Below are 6,000 nucleotides of genomic sequence, written 5' to 3'. Positions count from 1 at the left end.
TAAGGACCAGAGGTGAAGGTCAATCTAAAGTGAATCCTGCTTGACCTCTGAATTCCAGGGTAAATTTTACAAGCTGCTAAATAAGGGATTAAAAATACATAACAAAGAAACTGAAAGCATTAACAAGGTTCCTGAGAATCCATTACATTGTTGTCATAGAATTCATAAGTGTTTTGAACTTTTAATGACAACAGTGCAATTCTTCATTTGGATTAGGCAACTATGTGGGATTTGGGGTTTACCTGCATTTTGAAGTCCTCATGGTGGCCCTGACACTGCTCAGGATCTGGGAGGAAAAGCAGAGTCAGAGCTCCTGGCAGGCACAGAGTGTTTTCCACCAGAGTGGATTGTGGAGGAATTGTTTGGGACTTGGATTGTCCCTCTGGGTGATCACAGCCCAGTTGCTGTGATTTGTGTAATTCCATACATTTGCCTCCCAAAACTTCCTAGCCCAGGGACTTGAGCTGACAGGGCAGTACAAAGATTGTTCTCTGTGCAGTGCTCAGATTGGGGTACCCTATCAGCTTTTCTACTTCCCATGAATTATCCCATAGCCCCAAATTCCCTGCTCCATTCCTGCTGCCATAACCTCACAGTGCCTCATGGATTGTGGATATTCCCATGCCGAGCTGCCTCTTGAACACCAGCTGTGCCAGGAACCAGCAGAGCTTCCAAGGAAGCTCAGCAGCATCAGAACAGGTGAATATTCCAAAGATTTTGCTATTTTAAACCCTTATCCCCTCAACCCACCCATGTCCCTGGGGACACTGGATAGAGTTGCCTGGAATGCAGCTGATTTAACCCCCTGAGCGCAGGCTCCAGGCAATATTTTCAAGCAGGAGAAGGCAGGGGCTGGAGGTGCTCTCGGCCCATTCCAGGGCAGCCCCTGCACCCATTGGAAGACATCTCTACCTGCAGAAGCTCAGTTCCTTTCAGAGCCTCAGCAGTTATCTCTGCAAGTTCTTTTCCCTCAGGAAAGAGGTGCACATCCCTGCCTTCAGCACACCCCCAGTGGGACTCACCTGCAAAAGCTTTCCATCCCTTCTGCACTTCCAGTTGGCTCCCTCGAAAATTCCCACCTTCATCCTAACAAAACTTCATTCCACCCAAACCTTTGATTAAGGCATCTCTTCAGGCTGCTGCTTGGGATTTAACATCTGTGAGGGAAGATTACCTTGGCTTTAATGCTGCTGCTGGGTGATGGCCTCAGGCTGGAAGGGAAGGGATTTGGGGTGGCCAGGACATACCTGGCAGTTGCGTGAGAGCTCTGGAAAGTCAGAACCAGGAATTGCTGCCTGAGCCCCTCTGCATGTAGCCTGTGCTGCCATCACCAGGGAATTCCAGCTGTTCCTTGGGGTGTTCTTAGGGTGTCCCTGGCTTCTGTCCAGGCTGAAGCATCTCCAGGTGCATGTTCAGAGCAGCCCCTGGCCCAGCAGCCGCAGGCAGCCCTTGAGCTGTGTCCGTGCCAGCACTGGCTGGGCACCCCAGCGCCCATCCCTGGGGTGTGTTTGGCACAGGCAGGACACCGCAGAGCCCAAGGACAAGAGGTGCTTGTTGCCCTTCAGGGGCTCCCGGCCTCCTCCTACCCCACATTCCCTGCCAGCTGGGACATACAGAAACACTAAGGAGCCTTGCTGGCAGCAAGCAGGAGACACTGAGAGACCTCTGTGCAGCTCTGGGTCACAAAAGCAGCCCCAGCTTCAGCAGCTGCCATCATTTTAGCAACACTTACCTGCAGCAAACACCCCCTGTCTCTCTCCAGAAGAATTTTAGTCATGCAGCAAGGTAAGCCTCAGGACTCATCCTGCTCATTTCTCCCTACAAAACAACATTGCAAGACCAAATTTACAGCTACTGGATAAATCCTGGAAAAGACAAGAAAATAAGGGTTATTGGTGCTGTTATGTTGGCTGCCAGCCAGTTCTAACAGCCATAGCAGGGGCTTGTGTTAAGCAGCTTTAGCAGTAAAGAAGGAGCTGCGCTTCCCTTGCTGGTTCCAAGGATTCCCATGCTCGGGAGGTGCATGCCCATGACCCAGAGTCGGTTGGACCCCAATATATCCTGTGACCTGGAAATAAAGAAGAAAACTCAGCTGATTTTCAGTTAAGGAGGTTTTACCATTACAGAGCTTTTTTTGTTGTGAGGGAGGGGGGCAGTATCTCACCCGGCGGTGCTGAAGAAGCAGCCCGAGTGGAACCGTGCCCAGCCGAGCGGCTCCTGCCGTGCTCCGCTCGTTCCACACGGGTGCGGCGGGCGGGAGCCCCGCGGCTGTGTGGACCCGGGGAAGGGGAGCCCGGCACTGCTCTCCGCTGGGGGCTGCGGGGGCTCCGCACACCCGCGGGGTGTAGGCGGTACTGTGGGATGGGAGCGGCGGGATTCAGGGCGCCAGGGCTGGCACGGCAGTCCCGGTGTCCCAGCCAGTTCCAGTGGCAATCCAGCGTCCGCACGAGGAGATTCCGCCGCCATTCTCTCGGGCACAGTTACCGGCAGAGGCCCGGCTCCCTGCAGCAGAGGAGGGATCGTGCCCGGAGTCCCAAGCCCGCTGTGGCCGGAGCAGGAGCGGCAGCATCAGGCTCGGCCCAGCACCCGTCCCCGAGTGGCTCCGGCTGCCCGCGGTAAGCCCGGTCCCGATTCTGATCCCGGCCCCAGTCCCGTCCCAATCCTGCGATCCGCACCCTGCTGGCTCGGGGAGAGGCGGCACCACTGCGATCCCCCAGCGAGCACCGACAAAACCCAAAACCGACCCCGGGTCCTACCTAAGCACCCTGGGCTCCGCGTAGCACCGGGAGCAGCCCCTGGGTTGGGCTCGCGCAGCGCTCCGAGGGAGGATCCCATTGCATCCCAGAAAAAGCATTCCTGTATGAAGTAGACCCGGCCTCGCTCGGCCGCTCTTAAAGGGCGCGGGCCGGGTGGGGCTCTGGGGGCTGGGGCCTGCACAGGTGCGCGGGGCACCAGAGCTCATGCGCGGGTATTTAAATGGCGGGGGCAGAGCAGCAGAGCTATTTCCTCCTTGGAGTTCGTGGCAGGTGGGTTAGGCTCTCTCTCTACTTCTATGTGTTTATTTCTATGTGTTTTTCTTTGCACCTTACCTTTCTCCCTACCCTTCCTCTCCTCCCCCGCCTCCCTCTCCCCCCTAGCCTTTCCCTCCCTCCTGGCCCAGCTCCACCCCTCTCCCCGCCCAGCCCAGCCCCTTGCCCCGCCTCCACCCTATTCCTTTCTCCTCCCCCACCCCGCCCTCCCAATTCTCCCCCACCTTCCCTTGCCCCCTCTCCCTGCTGGCCTGCACACCCCAACACTCCACCTGCCCTCCGTTCCCAGGTGCCCCACTCCAACCACCTCTCTGCCCGCCATCCCCATCCTCCAGCCCCGCCTTTTTCTCTTTCCCCCGCAGCTTGGGGTGCCGGACAATAAAGCCCAGAGGGTCGGACCGGCGCCCCCACCATTCCTGCAGCCCCACACGGGGACCGGCCCACTCTGCGGGTGTCCCCATTCCGGTCCAACACACTGCCCGACACTACCGGGGCTCCGGCTTTCCCTACATCACACTGGGGGTATCAGGTGGTTTAGGATGGGGCCCCCTCACTAGGAGGGGGTCCTGGGGAGGAAGGTGGGCGGGGCCCCTCCAGGGGTGGGGGGCGAGAGGGGCCAGGGGGGCTTGACCCCTGGGAGAAGTGCAGGGGAAGCTGAGTGGGTCACGTCACTCTGAACCGTGAAAACACACACAAAAAAGTCACCGTCCACCACTCCCTCCCCCAGGGGCCCCCGTCCGGGGGAGCGGCCTTGGGGGCGGAGCGTGTCCAGAGGGGAGGGGCCAGGGAGATTGACATACACACATCCCCCTTCCCCCACAAGGATCCCCTCCTAGTGAGGGGGTCCATCCTAAAGCCCCCCGACCTCCCAGCCCACCCCCTCAGTGTGATGTGGGGACAGCCGGACCCCCAGCAGTGTAGGGCAGTGTTGTGTGGGGATCCCACGAGGGGCGCCGGCTCGGGCTCTCTGGCCTTTATTATCCAGCACCCCGAACCCCGTGGCTGCGGGGGAACAAAGGGAGAGGGGACAGAGAAGAGGGACAGCAGGGATGGGCTGCGGAGGGAAGTGGGAGGGGAAGAGAACAGCCGGGCAGGGGAGAGAGGGACGGTGGACACAGGAGGGGGAATAGAAGGGGGTATGGGGTAGAGACAGGAAAGGAAAAATGGGGGGGAGGGTTTGGGGGAGAAAGAACAGGAACACGGAGAGGAGGAAGGAAAGGTAGAGAAGGGAGTAGGAGGGGAAAGGGGGGAAAGGAAGAGAAAGAAGGGGAACACGAGGAAGAAGGTGGGGGGGAGTGTTGGAGAAGAGGGGAAACCAAAGTCCATCCCATCCCTTTTGTGTGGAGCCTGACAGTGAAATAGAGAAATTCAGATTTAAGAATTAAATATTTAGAAAGATTTTGATTGAAAAGGGGACTGACAAAACTATAGTGTCAGCTATAATTTATGGTACTTGCAAAACAGGAAGAGCAGCCAAGCTGCAGGATGAAGGTGGCAGATTAAAATAGAAGAACAAAGACCCACAGGATGAGGGGGTCCCTGGGAAGAGAAAACTGATACCGAAGTCCGGAAACTGACCAAAGGACTAAGAAGAGAGCATGCGCAAGAATACAAGGTGAAAAGTTCAAACTGAGAGGAAGACGACTTTACTTCATCTGAAGACCCCCAAAGACCACCAGAGCGACCCAAAAGGAACAATGCGCAGTCGCAAGGAGGCGTGAAGCGGGGATAGGCAATGAATATGTATTAGGCGAACTGTATATTCCTAGTTTGTAGAGAATAAAAGGCAAGGCGCAGGTCGCCAAAGGTGTGCATGCTTTTGGAGCAGTTATCCCCCATGCACCCAGCGCTGAATAAATACATACCTACTCTTATAACTTATTTCTGTGAGTTATAGAGTGCTTTCCGCGCATCATTTTGGCGAGCCAGGCAGGAGAATCTCTGTCCGGCTGCAGGAGCGGCTGAGGAGCGGATTCCCTGGCGCGCCCCAGGACTTTCCTGGAGGGACCCTGAACCTCAGCTCACTCACTGCGGGGACAGACAACGACCTGCTGGCATTGCAGATAAAACGGTATGTATTAAATATCTAGAACAGGGCTGCTGGTAAGTCGTGCAGAGACGTCTGATGCACAGCACAGTCCCTTGGGCTTGCAAGCAGCCAGCCGAGGGGGGGCCAGAGACAGAGGGAGAGAGGTCGATCCCGGCCGATAGCACGACCGATGGAGGGGTCTCACTGAGCTGACAGAGCAGCCCGCTAGCGACTCTGGGGGTGGGTAGAGTGAACCCTTGTTTTTGCTGCTATATTGTGTGACTGTTAAGTCTGGACATGTCAAGTTGTGGAGTGTGTCAGTGAGTGAATGAACGAGTGAGACATACCTCTGGTATGGTGTGAGTGCGGAGCTCTATCCATGGTTCCGACCTCGGGCGACTGAGGCGGCCGGAGAAAAGCGAAGCGACTGGGGTCAGTGTGGAGCGAGTGCAAGTGTGAAATTCAAAATCCTGAAGCTAGCGTGGGAAGTTACATTGGGTGCCTGTGATTTAGGGTTGTGTGTGTAGTAAGACAACTGGGAAAGAATAGTAAAACTGTATGAGGAAAAGTTTGGGTGAAAACAAGACAAGACAAAAGGGAGAAGATAATGGCAACTGGACAAAGTAAAGAAATCCCTAAGGCTAGTCCATTAGGCTGTATTATTGCACATTGGAAAGACCTTTCTGGACAAGGAGGCACAGAAAGCAAAAGAGACCTTATTAAATTCTGTAAAAACTGGTGGCCTTTATACAAACTGGACGAGGGAGCGAAGTGGCCACCCAGTGGAACTTTGGACTATGACACGCTATTACAGCTCATGCTGTTTCTCAGGAGAGAAGGGAAGTGGACAGAGGTAGCATATGCAGATATGTTTTTCTCTCTTAGAAATCACCCCGAATGGCAGAGGGATTGTAGGCTCAGGGTTCCATCTGATCCTCTGGT

At 55.6% G+C, this 6,000-nt stretch overlaps 2 long non-coding RNA genes across 2 annotated transcripts; one reads left to right on the top strand and one right to left on the bottom strand.

Annotated features, from left to right (window-relative positions):
• Positions 1–1,163: 1,163 nt before the first annotated feature.
• LOC116994980 lies at positions 1,164–3,125 on the bottom strand. The gene is made up of 3 exons (XR_004417623.1): positions 2,757–3,125; positions 2,165–2,502; positions 1,164–2,068 (listed from the first exon to the last, which is right to left on the bottom strand). It is a non-coding gene; the product is annotated as an uncharacterized LOC116994980 (long non-coding RNA).
• Positions 2,501–4,910, top strand: LOC116994983. The gene is made up of 2 exons (XR_004417626.2): positions 2,501–2,615; positions 4,494–4,910. It is a non-coding gene; the product is annotated as an uncharacterized LOC116994983 (long non-coding RNA).
• The last annotated feature ends 1,090 nt before the right edge of the window (positions 4,911–6,000 follow it).

Source organism: Catharus ustulatus, chromosome 4 (assembly GCF_009819885.2).
Source record: "Catharus ustulatus isolate bCatUst1 chromosome 4, bCatUst1.pri.v2, whole genome shotgun sequence".
NCBI lineage: Eukaryota > Metazoa > Chordata > Aves > Passeriformes > Turdidae > Catharus > Catharus ustulatus.
This window is presented reverse-complemented; position numbering and strand designations above follow the sequence as displayed.